We start from the raw sequence: 14,414 nt of genomic DNA, 5'->3' as shown, positions 1-14,414 counted from the left end.
TGTGACCCCAGCACTCAGGAGAAGGAGGCAGAAGAATCATGAGTTCCAGGTCAGTCTGAGCTACAAAGAAAGATTCTGTCTCAAAAAGGTGTTTTATTTGTATATGATACTATTCCATAACCTTAGAAACATTATACCATCAATGTTAATATATTGTATATTGGCATGCCAGGGTGTTAATAGTCTCAGAACATGGGACAGCCTGGGAGGTGTGGCTGCAGAGGAACATGATCGGGTAGTACTTAGGTAGGGCTTAGGAGGTGATCTTAAATTTATGAGTTAGATAAATCAACAGGGCTTTGCAACTTTTCCCCAATGGGGAAAGAACTTTCAGAATTGGGGGAAACAAAGAGTTGCCATTACTGAGTTGGGAAGAATGGGCAGCAGGATGGGTGAGAGGACCAGAGAGTGAGGATGCGGATGAGAGTCTTGAGGGACCAGCAGGATGGGTGAGAGGACCAGAGAGTGAGGATGCAGATGAGAGTCTTGAGGGACCAGCAGGATGGATGAGAGGACCAGAGAGTGAGGAATGTGGATGAGAATCTTGAGGACCAACAGACTAGGTTTGGGATTATTGGTGCCCAATATAATCTACAGATTAGCTCATGTTCTTCCCCATTTTTGTTATATCTAATGATAAAAATCATGCACCCATATGTGTCTTTTATATTAAACCACAAGGGTCCCCTTTATTCCACCTCCCAATTCCTTCTGTGGTCTTTGCCCTAGGGAAGGAAGGTCCTTACTTACAGGGCACATTTTACCACCCCACTCGTTCTTTGGTGATGTGTGTGTATAAGGAACAGAACCTTATGAGTAGAGTGAAGTTCTTTCTTTTTTCTCAGTCACTTGTGGAACCCAAGGGTGCTAGTCGTGGTCCCTAACATGGAGGGAGACAACACGTTTCTCAGTGGCTGTCAGCAGTGGCATCCTGGCTAGGTAGTATGGTCCTGCTGGACCAAATAATCCCACAGAGAAGCACAGGGCTTGGCTTGTGTGTGATGCTAACTGGGAAATTAACTGGTTCTTACCAGATGACCCCTGCCATCAGCTGTTTCTGCTCTCCTCGGTTCCAACCAATCTAACACACTTACTTAAAGTTTAAGCCAGCACTTACATCAGCGTTATGACGTTGCTTACGATTTCCGGCCGGGAGGATGTTTACTAATTTAAATCAGTAGTCTGGTGATCAAAGGGAGAGAGTTCATCGTGTGTGGGCACCCAGCCAAGGAAACTCACGGAGATTTTTCCTGGCATTTCCTCCGACCACAGGTATGGAAGGATAACGTGAGAGCAAAGGTGGGGTGAGGGGTGGGGTGGGGCGGGGAAAAGCGTGGCATCTGATGGGCCCGAGAAGTGGTTTTGACGGATGCGTTCAGTCTGACAGTTGGAGTTTCAGCCTGTGTTTTAGGTGTATGCTGAGGACTTGCTGAAAGGCAAGTAGAAGCCTGGGCATATGACCAGGACGATAGAATTCCCCGGTGCATCATTATCTGCACGTGGACATGCCATAGATTCACCCCCACCTCGTCTGTGCCCTTGGTGGGTGCGGCTGTCTGCTCCTACTGATGTTTCTGCAGAGTGAGGACTTAGGCCTAGGTTGTTGCTGAAGATGACAGCTCTCTGGAAGAGAGGGAAACAGGCCAGCTGAGTAGCCTCCATAGCCCCTAGGTCTGGGTGGGCCTTGCTGAGCAGTAGTGAGGCACACCGCTTATAAATTTGGGGAATAGAGTAGACATTTTCTTTTGTCCTGTTTGAAACTCGGTTTCTTCAGAGATTCTCTTTGAAGGGCCACTCTAATACTTCTGAAGCAACAGGGAGGAAGTCTCTGGCTTCCATGAATAAGGCAACGCTGTGCTGGTACTTCTTCCCAGGTTCCACATTGGCAGATTCAACTAGACACAAATAGGAAATATTTTTTTGTGGAAAACTACACCTTTGCTAAAAAAAAATTTCTTGTCACTAATCCTAAACAATACAGCAACAGCTATTTAAATTCATTTGGGGATTTTAAGTCATTTCCAGATAACTTAAGTGCGGAAGATGGTGTCTGTGTAGGGTCTAACTAAATCACGAAACGTGGGAACTTGAGCATTTCTAGATCTGGCTGGCTCGCTCCTGTTTCTGTGTTACACAGTAAAAACGTCCAGTTGGAATCAGACACACAAGGCAAGGCCTGATGTTTTTCAGACCAAAGTGCTAATTTTAGGGTTCTTAGTTATGCAAATCAGCTGTCACTCAAGCGGGGCACCAAGGATCCCAGGGAGGGGCTGGTCAGTCAAAGCTCCTGAGGCCTGCTTTGGGTGTCTGGGTGGAGATTTCTGTGTCTCGCTCGGGCTGGAAGCTGCTTCTATGTGTTACCGGCCAGTTTTGCTGAGAGAGTAAAATCCGTGTCCACAGAGGCTTCCCTCTGTGGGTGTGGACAGCGGCTTCACCTCAGCTGAGGCAAAGCACACAGCTCTTTGTTGCCCCTGCTTTTCCATTTACGAAAGGAAGGGGACGGTTGGTGGAGACGTGAAATGAGGTCACACTTAGAAGTGCTGGGTCATTTAAGGGCTCAGTGCCACAGTGACTATTGGGATAGCTCAGGGCACGCAGGAGATCACACTTCTGTGCAATTCTTGAATCTGGGCTAGAGACTTGATGTAACAGGCCAATATGACCTTGAATTATTTTATTGTTTTTTATAGTTAATTTCTGTGGTGCTAGGCGTCTCATGCCTTGTCCTTTGAGTCCTTCTAACTGGGCCTTCTCACCACACTCTTCCATGGTTTCTCCCAGTCAGGAGATTCTAACTGCCCGGCCATCAGTCACTTTCCCTGACTACCCAGCTCTGTGTTCTTTCGCTCTCTGTAGTTTAAAAAGAAAAAAGGAAAAGAAGAAAAGAAACCAAACAAACAAAATGATCAAGCAACAAAAATGAAAATCAAAACAAACTGGCAAAAGAGCGATAAGACAGAAAAAAAAAAAGCCAAAATACAAAATGAAACAAAAAGCCCACAGAAGCATGCCAGTCCCGTGTTGGTTCCGTGTTGGCCAGCTACTCCTGCTGTGGCGCTTAGGTATGGACACACATTTGGGTCTCCCAGGACTGTCCCGTGAGTTGCTTTAGACACTCAGATTGTTTTATTCTGTAGGTATAGCGGACGACCAGTTCTGAAAGGCCAGACTCTTGTTTGTGGACCAAACTAGGGATTGGGGGAATCTGGAAGCTGCATTTTGAGAATAAGGTTTCCTGGGGACAGGATGGCTTGGGTAGGATGCTCGAGCAGCCTTGCCTGGGAGCAGAAGACAGGAGAGCGAGATGGGGCAGAAGGGAGTGGAGGGCCTTGGGAAGACTATGTGGAGTGGGTTTCTGAATGGCTCTGCTCAGACTTTCATCTCTCCGCAAGCAGTTCAGTCCCTTCCCGGGGAGGCAACGGTCCCTCCTGTGGGTCCTATGCTCCGGCTTGTTTTTCTGTGCTTTAACATTGTACACTTCTGAAGAGACTGGGGTTTTAGAAACAAAATCTGCTGCTTTGTTGGCTCTCAGTGGCTCCTGGCTTTTTGCTTCTGTAGTGTTGAAGGGACTACTGAGGCTTGTTAGTTAGCCAGGGCTGCCACCAGGTACCAGATTGGAGACTGGGAGCCCCAGGAATTGACTCCCGGTTCTGGAGACTTAAGTGTGAGGTCAGGGTGATGTAGGCTGTAGGGTAGCATTAGGCTCAGGTTCTTGCTTTGGTTGGTGATAGTGTTGTCTCCGTGTCTCTCATTGTCTGCCTTCTATGCTTGACAGTCTTTGTGTCCGAGAGCTTCCTTTTAATAAGAGCATCAGTCCCGCTGGATTAAGGGCCTGCTCCATTCTAGCATGACATCATCCTTTGCCTAAGAACATCTGCAGTGACCCACTTTCAGGGCACTTTGGTGCTTTTTCCAGTCAGAAATAGGAGGATCATCTCTGCATACACCTCACACAACACATCAGAAGCAAGTTTTCCCCAGATCCTGTTTCATCTTGAGTAGAAATATGTGTGACATTGTCAACTTGCCCTCCTCTCTGTCTGTGGGCCTGGCTTCCACTCCGTAGTCTTGCCACCTTCATGGGCTTAGTTAAGAGTGTGCAGTGGTCATGATGGCTCTTTGAATTCAAGGGTCTGAAGTTGGCAAGCCTTGTTTTCTTGTGGGTCATTCTTCGGTTAATTATACAATAACTTACTTACTGAAGTTACAAACACATTTTAATGTCTCTGTAACTTTCAGAGGGTAGGCTAAGTTCTGGAATTCCTTCACAGGAACAGCCATCACGTGGCAGGTGCTGTAGACACAGTTGATGAAGTCTGATGTCATTCCGTCCTAGCTTCCTTTTTGTCGCTATGACAAAGTAGTCTGACTAAAAGCCACTTGTGAAGGGTTTATTTGGCTGCACTGTGATCTCACAGTCCATGAGAGAGGAAAGTCATGGCAGGAACCCGAGGTTGGAGCCTGGAGGCAAGATCCACAGGGGTGGGGGGCTCTGCTTACTGGCCCCCTCTGGCTCTTACTGGCCCCCTCTGGCTCTTACTGGCCCCCTCTGGCTCTTACTGGCTCTTGCTGGCTCACAAGTTGCTTCTTGTTGCTGGGAAATACACCATGACTAAAAGACAAGGGTTGTGGTCCGTCATCAAGGGAAGCCCACTCAAAGGGTAGACACTCAAAGTAGGAGTTTAAAGCATGGAAGAAGGCTGGTGGTCACTGCTTCTATTCCCCAGGCTTGCCCAGCTACCTTTCTTGTACAGCATAGGCCCAGCTGCCCAGGAATGGTACCATCTGCAATGGTACCATCAATCTTCAGTTAAGACGCTTTGCCCACAGACTTGCTCACAGGCTTATCTGATGGAGGCAGTTCTTCAACTGAGGTTCCCTCTTCCCACGTGACTCTAGTTTGTCAAGTGGTCATAAAAACTAGCCATAACAGCTTCCCAAGAGTTGAGATTAGAGGTGTGCATGAGCATGCCTGACTAGAGCATGGTGGTCTCATCTGGTGCCTTGTATACACTGGGCAAGTGTCCTGCCCCTGAACTCCCTCAGTGTAAGCATCAGATAGAAGACAATAGAAGACAACACATTTGGAAAACTTCCTTTAAACATTTCTCTGATTAAAAAGTTAATACTGAGAATTTGCCCACGGGAGATTATTGGACAACTAAATATAGTTTACACATAGAAATACTTATTTCAGAGCCCCATCCGGAGGGTTGAACCTAGGGCCTCATACATGATGGAAAAGCACTTGCCCACTGAGCTCCATGCCCAGGTCTTGTGTTTTTTTGATACTAGCCAAACCCAGAATTCATTTAACACCAAGGCTCAATGGATAAATGAAATGGCTTATGTTGTTATGACTAGATATTGGAATGCAGCTAGTAACACACAGACACACTGATATAGAATATATGAACATTGCTAGAATAATATTTCTAAGGTTACGAAATAGTATCATATACAAACAAAACTTGTTTTTATGAGACAGAATCTTACTTTGTAGCTCAGACTGACCTTGAACTCTTGATTCTCCTGCTTCCTTCTCCTGAGTGCTGGGGTCACAGGCACGTGGCACCATGACCCGTGATAAATAAAACACTTTTAAAGGAAGGAGTATTTCTAGACACCTGGAAAAACATGTAAGGCTTACAGAAAAATACTGACTATAATTAGTATTTATATACAGTATGGGGTGACAGACACCATGCAGCCACATATAGCTTTTGAAAATGTATCTGTCAGGGATATAAATGCAGGTTACGATATTCGTACAGCAAGCACTCTTACCCACAGGGTAACCATTCTTTTTTTTCTTCATATTAAAACTTATTGAACCTCAGACAGAGTAAAAACAGTAAAACCATACAAAACCAATCACTGTATTGCTTAGTGATAGATTCATATGTGATAAAGACAATAACAACACCAGCTTTATCAAGATCCAAGAGTGGTTACATCTCTGGAGGATAAAAAACAAAAAAGACTCAAATAAATAAACAAATTCTTTGCCTTGAGTGACTTAAAAAGGCAAATACGTATTCTTTAAATTGCATCATAGATACAAGCTTTCCACTGCAGGTGTAGCTTGGTGTTAGTGTGTTTGGCTAGCGTTCCTGAAGCCCTGGTCTCTCCCTGGCACATACCTGTGGAGTTGGCACGCACCTGTAATCCTGGCACCTGGAGGAAGAATAAATTAAATGTTACCCTTGGTGACATAGTTCAGAGCCAGCTTGGGGCTACATAAGAAATGTTCACACAATTTTCTTTTCATATATGGGCCTGCAACATGGTCCAGTGGATCGTAAAGCTGCTTGCCACCAAGCCTGAAGACTTGAGTTTGATCCCTGGGACCTCCATGATAGGAGGGAAACTCCGGGGAGCTGTCATCTGACCTCCATTCAAGCACTATGGTACATGTACAGGCAAAATGTCAAAAAAAAAAAAAATGTAAAAGACACTTTTCATATATGGTAGACATCACAATAGACAGGGAATTAATCTTCTCATTTGTCATCTGTCACTTTCAGTCATTTCAAGCCCATAATCTGCTTCTATCTCCTGATTGCTGGGTTTCCAGGAACGCACCACCACTCCAGGCTAACACACGCCACTTCCGACAGTAGCTTCCCACATCCACAGGCAGAGGCCAGTTCTGGTCTTTTATGCTCCTTAACAGTCAGGGTGACTGTGCCTCGAACTCTTCAATGCTCAGGACGCTCAACCAAGGGTGTCTGGGAATGAGACACGGCTAGGCCTCCGTGGTTAAGGTTTGGCTTAGACACCGAGGCCTGTTCTTCCTGGTACATCCTTCAGCTGTGCCTGCACCCATGTCTTGCGCTGTGGAGGCTTGTGAATTGGTGGGCCCAACATGGTCCCTTAAGTGTGAGATGGAGTCACCTTTCTGTAGCCAATACCTGGCACAGGACTGGGTCTGGGTCTACCGAACACACATGGAAGGTGCCAGCTCTTAGGGAAGAAACCCACTTTGGGGGCAGACATATTTGGGGTTCTGGCTCTGCCACTGGGGTGGCTTGGCCAAGCTCATTATCTTTTTTACAACTTAATAAACTTTGTTGAGCTCCTACAAAGAGGATGACTTAAGGCCAAGCTACTTTCTGTTGGTTTAATGTTCAGTAAAATGGCTCACTGAATCCAGAAGGAGATCTAGACAGCCAGGGTGAGTTACCAGAAGAGTTATTGTCTCTCAAAACCAGAGGGGAGATGAGGGGAGGCAACCTGAAATTGGGTGGGTGCTCACACCTGTAACTCAGCCTGGGCTCCACAGTGAAACCCTTTTTCAAAAGCAAAACCAAACAAAGGCAACAAGATGGTTCATGAGAGAAAGGTGCTTGCTGCCGAGACTGACAGCCTGAATTCAATCCCAGGGTCATGCATGCTAGAAGATCACTAACTCCCCAAAGTTGTTTCTCTGACCTCCACACATGTGCAGGCAATAAATATACTTTTTAAAAGATACATAAGTGAAAAATCTGTAACCTGATACCTGGGCCAGGTAGAGAAGACGTTATGGTGGGATTTGCCCTGAGCCCTCCCATTCCCCATGCTAACTTATAAACAGCATATACACTGAGTTTATTGGGGACATTCAACACCAAGGTGTAGGAGGGAGATCAAGTGGAAGGAAAAGAATATAAAGTGGCCCAAGGCAACACATTTCCGTGATGGGCACTGCTTCATGGCCAACCTTGAAGGGCGCGTCTGCATGCTGCGTGGGAGGTCTCCCTAGACTCTGTTGGAGACAAACAATACTTGAAACAATTCATGGGGATAGAGAGAAAGAGTATCACTACCTGCCTCTCTCCAATCTCCCCTTCCCTGAAGTTTCCCTTATGGCTATCAGTGTCCTTATGAGACTGATTTTGGCTTGGTTTTGGTGGCCCCATGGAATGCCAGATGCCATGTCCTCTAGTGTAGCATTCCGGTTAAGAGCTGGGAAGAGAAACTCTGGGCCAGAGGGAGCCTGATGAAGTGCACGGACTGTTTTTAGTACCTTCTAATACTAAGATATCTTTCCCATGATCTGGCCCTGGATACTGTGGAAGACCCAGGGAGAGAACATGGGTTTCAGGGAACAGGCAGGCATGCGAGTGTTCCCTGCTGTTTGATAGGAGAAAAGAACTTTCTAATTAAGTCCGGTCCATGGCTCCATCTTCTCATCTGGCTAAATGGCAGAAGTCACTAATTCCTGAGAGGTACCAGATTTTGAGGAATCCACAATGGTGTCAAGAGCTTCATGTGAGCTTCCCCACCACTTCCTGTTTCCATCTGAACTTTTAACTACCCCAGAGATGACCCAGTCTTGGACCACAGGTTCTTAGTTTAGAGAATCCAAGAAAGGTAGCTAACGCTCCTGACCAGGAACAAGAGGACCATCGATCTGTCCGTCTGTCTGTTCGCTGTTGGCCTGAGGTGTCGGGAAGTCTGGCATGCGCTGATGAGTTTTTTGGTGTTGCTTGAGATGGTCGGATCTCATGAACAGTTGGCTGCACTCTGAGCATTTATGTGGTCTGTCTCTGGTGTAGATCAGTCTTTGTCGTTCAAGGTCATCAGAGTGGAAGAAAGACTACGTACAGCCTTCCCAGTCACACACGCAGGGCTTCTCACCCGTGTGTTTACGCTGATGACTCACGAGGTGAGAGCGCTTGGCGTAAGCTTTTCCGTGGTTTTCATATGAGCAGACATAAGGCCTTGAAGCAGGAGGTTGTCAGAGACCAGCCTCAACAAAAATACCTTTCTTCCAGAGTGGAGGCGTGGGAATTTAGAAATATAGTAAAGAATACAAAGACATGAACACAGAAACACATAGGATAGTATCGGGAGGGAATTTCAGTGAGTACTGAAAATTCACCCGTGTTTAATTTCCAACAGCTTAATCTACCCCTGGATATCAAAAGGTAGGAGTAGAACAAAAGGACTGCATTAACATACAGATTGAAAGTCACTGGCTACATTCATCATTCATCCCTCACGCCCTAGATTCAGGCTCTAGACCAAACACTCTGTAGGCAAACCATTCCCTGGGTGGAATCCCAAGTTATTTCCACAAGGGGAAGCGGAACTTAGTTGGATCCTTAGACTTTTATTTTAGATAGGGACCAACTACTCCTCTATTTCAAGAGCAGGAGGTCTGGCAACTAGCCACACCTGTGGACAATAGCCTTGAGAGAGCAGGACTCTGATTTACAACTAGGTGGGACTTTTGTTTGAGTTAGAAGCACAATAATCTTGAATGAACTAAAAACAAGTTCCAAACTCTCTGACCTTTGGCCTCTTTGGGCCTCCACAGGAGGTGGCCTCCCAGATGCCTCTCCTGAAGCACTGGGGCTCTCTGTCCCCTGTGGACCAGGTGTGGGCTGCTCAGATACGAAAGGTTCTTCCTGGGAATTTGACTGTGTCACAAGCGAGTCCTGGGAATCTAAAATCAGCAATGGCTGAAGCCTAGCTGGGGGCATCCCGAGATTGTAGGGATTTTAGTGCAGCATCCGATCCATCAAGGGAGGCATGGCACAGGCCCCACGGGAAGCCATGCCCTGGACAAACAATATTCTGTTGTTTAAAGAGCCTGTGGCAGCAGGCACTGTTGAGGGACAGAATAAGGCATTGGTGGGGCACTGCTGCGGGCCATTACTGGGACGCCGCGGGAAGCTGAGCCTGGCAGGCCACTGTGAGGCATCATGTTCACTCCCACCAGAGTACCTGGACTCCCTAAGGACATCATGTGGGATCCCGTGTCAATCATTCTGCCTGGTTGGTGGATATACCATGGCTGACGAGACATCTGGGAAGGTGTAGGAGGCAGTGGGGAGGGGTACCTCGCACCATGGTCGGATAGTGACAGAATGAACTGTGTCCCCCCTTCACCCTCACTCTGCCTGGATTCCTCAGCAGATAACATAAAAGGCCTTGGCATATTTGATACACGTTGAGTGGCGGGTGGCTGCTGAACCCCGCTGTTCCCAGAAGGCACTGATGCAACTGGTGTCGACTTCTCATTATCCTTGGGAGGCTGGCGGGCAGCAGGCCACTCGTCCTCCTGCTCCATGCCGGCCCAGGAGCAGCTTTGGACCAGAGGTGAGCTTAACCGGACTGGTGCCGACATAGGGAAGTGTCCCTAGCACCACTACCAGGGTAACCATTCTTATGTCGTGGATTTTATCTCATGTGTATGTGTGAGAGCACGTGTGTGCACAAACACGAGGGACACACACACACACAGAGAGACGGAGAGACAGAGAGACAGAGACCTATGACTGATGTTAGGAACTTCTATGACCTCTCTTTGTTGAGGCAAGCCCTCTCAATGGACTCTAGAGCGTGCTGGTCCAGCCTTGTCTGCCTAACCTGCCTAACCAGGTCTCTCAGGAGTCCTCTACACCCTACGCACTGCAATTATTGCATGATGGCAGCAGACGCAGGCTTTTCCATAACTCTGAGGCTCCAAACCCTATTCCTTGTGTTTGCAGGACCGACCTGTGCATGAACCACTGTGTCGCCTCGCCAGCCTCGCTCACGATGTTTACACTGAACTGGACCTGGATTCAGAGAGGAATCTTTAACTATGCTTTGTTTTGTGATGATTATATTAAGGGTCCTGCCAGTGATGTCGCTGAATATGCTTCTCAGCTTTAGGCTATGGTGCTTGCCTACCTCTCCACGGGGACCTGGTTTGAGTCCCAGCACCGCGAAACAAAAATCAACAATCTCAAACCGTTTTACACAGCCCTACTATGTTACTGCATTGTGTTAGGTACTAGGTTGGAAAAAATCAGTGGGTTGTTACTTTGTTTCTCACAGGGAGCAGTAAAGCTCATCTGGAGCTGTCACTCTCGACTTCAGCGCTGTGCCTTCCTATGTGTCTTTTCTCAGCCTAGTGTTGCCAGGCGCTTACTTCTTTCCTGATTCCAGTGCTCTCTCGTTATATTTAATCAGTTGTTGCCTGTGTTTTGAACACTGTTTCATGACATTATTAAAACTCTGAAGTTTTATAAGCAGAAGCAATTCTGCACTCCACTGCAAGTGTATTCAGTGTATATGATGTCAGGAAGCCACGCCCACACAATTCAAATCCTTCCCAGATACTTATTTCATGATGTATTTCCTATCAGAAGCACCACCAGAGAAGTCAGCCATAAGTGAAGACAAGGTTGTTCATATCTCTGTTGTACGTGTGTGTTGTGTGTGTGTGTGTGTGTGTGTGTGTGTGTGTAATCGGGGTTATAATTGCTTCCCTTTGCAGTTGAACCTAGAAGAGTCAGCAGCGTGGAAGTGTCATGGATGACCAGCACGAGAGGCAAGCAGAGGAGTTGTTTCTATCACCTTATGTGTAACATTTTGTGGCAGGGCCTCAAAATATCTCGAGTGGTTTTTTCACACAGAGAGCTCTCATGTCATGCTAGCAGATATCTCTGTGTGTGATAGAGAAAATAAAGTGTTTGCCTGTTTTATTTCAGACCATGCCTTTTAAATCACCCTAGTAATGTACTGTATGAATTATATCTACCTGTGGCCTATGCATATACACATGTATGTATCTGTGCTGGGTCTTGCATAGATATGAGTCAGATTTAACACCTGTATTCATCATAAAGTTATATCAAAATGAACCCCAAATTCAGTATCAATTCGAAAGTGCTTTAAACCGATCTTTTATTGCAAAATCTTTGAATTTACAATAAAGCTGAAAGGATCCTACAATGAACAGCCCTCCTAGAGCAACTTTTACTCTGTAATTGATGTTTTAACAGTCTCTCTTTACCACAAACAGATCCATTAACCTACCCCATCCAGTTATCAACACATCTTATTTTGGGATATGTTTCAAAGTAAGGTGTAGATTTCAAATCATTTTGGCATGCATGTATTTAACTCCAGCTAAATATTCCCAATGAGGTTAAAAAAACCCTACATATAATAAAATGCACACATACACAGTGGGCTAACAGAATTATGATGCATATATATATATATATATATATATATATATATATAGCTGTAAACCTTCATCAGGACTGACACAGAACATAGTCAATCATTTCAGAAGGGTCCCTTTGTTCCTCGCTAGTCACCCCCACCTCTTGTCGTCAAGGCAATTAGGGAATATACACACACACACACACACACACACACACACAGAGTTTTACTGTTATTGATTAATTTCTGGTTATATAAAACATGCCAGGTTCTTGATCTCTTGGAATTAAAGCTCTTCACCCAGGGCAGAGCAGTGGTTGAGTGTCCAGTTGACAGCAGACGGCTTAAGTGCACTCTCGGGCAGCTCATCTTCATGACAAAGATGTGAGCGAGAAAGGGAAGAGGGTTTGGAAGATAAACTGGTTTTAAAAACACACGTTTGTAAGAGTCTGGGTGAAGGCTTTTACACAGACCTACTGGGTCAGCAGCCACTGGGGACAAGTATGTCCCAGTGGGGCGGGGCAGGGGATTTTCCAGTCCAACCCCAGGCAAGGATGGAAGGTCCAAGCTTGTGCTTCCTTCTTCTTCCTAGCTCCTCTCTGTTTAACTCGTTCTGGTTTTCATCCTTCCGCGCCTGTGCACTGTGAGCGCTGGGGGTGGTGGTGGGAGTTCCTGGGAGTGTTCCTTTCCACAATGTCACCAAGAGAGCAAGGACATTTTTCCTATCACAGAGTGGCTTTCTCCGCAGGACTGGGGAGGGAGAGCAGCCCTTTGGTTGTGAGTCAGCAGCTTTCCCCTCCCACCCTGGTGACAAGGTGGCCTCCCTCCCAGACTGGAGCACAGAGGTCCCTAGGGACTCTGTCTGGTGGGACTTGGAGAAAGTGAGGGCCGGGAGCCGGCATGCCATGTGTTCATGAGCTTGTACACTCTGCTGAGCGCATTCTTACAAATCCTTCCAGGGCTTTAAAAAAGTATTTGAAAGTGTACATGACGGCACGGCACAATGCAAACTGGTTAAATTACGTCTAGAATATACTATGCAATTTTCAAAACATTGTAAAACCTCCCGAAGAGGGGTTTTCTCTTTTAAGTTTTGTTTGATTCTTGTAAAAAAGTCTTACAAACAGTACAGCTCTTCAGTATGCAAACTCAGGAAGCATAACAAATTTTGTCCCCAGGAGATGACTGTCTTTCCAAGCTCAAGTCTTTTCTGCTATTTTTAGCTGCAGAACCCATATACACATTTGAGTCAAAAGCTGTTCTCTTTCTGTTTAGGAGTTTGTTTTATAAAACCACATATTGTTAGATGATGAGACACTTTCTAAGGTCAGGCTACATATATTATGAGTTATGTGATTTTCTCTTGATTTTTGGACAAACAGCCATTAAAAAAAAACCCCTGTGATTTATTGATTTTCACTTAGCCTACCTGCCTCACACGATTTAATTTGGTAGTCACTAAAAAGTAAATTCCCAAAATTGCAAATTGTGTATAAACTTGGGAATCTTGTCTGGGTTTAACAAGGAGTTCTATCAGCTTCACAGACATGGTATATGTCCTGAGGTTGAAGTAACACACTCTCGAAGGCAGAGTTACAGATGCTTATAAACTTTAGAGACTAGGTTGCACATGCGTATCTAAAGAATCTGTTATGTGGTGTTTCCACGGCAAGTTCTGGATACAGTGATCTAATTTTTAATTAGTCAAAGCCTTTAGTGAGGACAGCTTACTGATTTAACACTCAGCACACACACAGGCGTTGCGCCTTGCATATTCCTTTTGTTTAGAAAAAAATCTCCCGATGAAATCAAAGTCTAGTGCTTGTCCTGCTCTAGATGTAACTGAAACCACCTGCCCGGCAACCTTCAGACAGGTTGGATCTCCTCGGAAGCAGAAGCTTGCCTCTAAGACAGCTGGTGTGATTCCTCAGTGCGGTAATTTGTGGCTCATCAGGCTCCTTGTGAGAAAGATGGAAATTTCTTGAAGATCAAGTGGTAAGTATTTTGGCCCCTATCTCAGTAAGAAGCATGCAGGGGGAGTGTGTCCTGGACCATAGAGACCTTGAGTATGCTAGATAGAGCAGCTTTTCGCACTGGGCCCTCACCACTGCAGGTATCTGTGTCAATAGTCTTTCCTCCAGGGCCATTTTCATTATAACACAAGAAAAGCATTGCAAAGCTCTAATGTTAACCCCAGAGTCTATCCAGTCAGTAGTAGTGTTGACCTAAAATCACGGGGTGATCTCTTTGTAAGCATTTTTGTCCTAAGACAAAATGCTGGCCAACAACAAACTTCTTCACATTCTTAAGTGAAGTCTTTTTCTGTGAATCTCCTTAAGGTTCAGGGTTGAGTTCATCCTCAGTCAAGTATTTCCCAGATACTCTTCTTGGACTAATGTGAAATTTCAGGGTGGTACCTGGTGCAAGCATCTGAAGATGCTGGTGGTCTGACAAGATCAAGATGTTGCATACAGAAGTGTTGG

The 14,414-nt window shown here is 45.8% G+C and overlaps 1 pseudogene; it reads right to left on the bottom strand.

Moving 5' to 3' along the window:
* Window positions 1-8,362: 8,362 nt before the first annotated feature.
* LOC126507599 (Krueppel-like factor 17) lies at window positions 8,363-10,063 on the bottom strand (annotated as a pseudogene).
* Window positions 10,064-14,414: the final 4,351 nt, after the last annotated feature.

Source organism: Alexandromys fortis, unplaced genomic scaffold (assembly GCF_014885135.2).
Source record: "Alexandromys fortis isolate MF-2015 unplaced genomic scaffold, M_Fortis_MF-2015_v1.1 scaffold_75, whole genome shotgun sequence".
NCBI lineage: Eukaryota > Metazoa > Chordata > Mammalia > Rodentia > Cricetidae > Alexandromys > Alexandromys fortis.
This window is presented reverse-complemented; position numbering and strand designations above follow the sequence as displayed.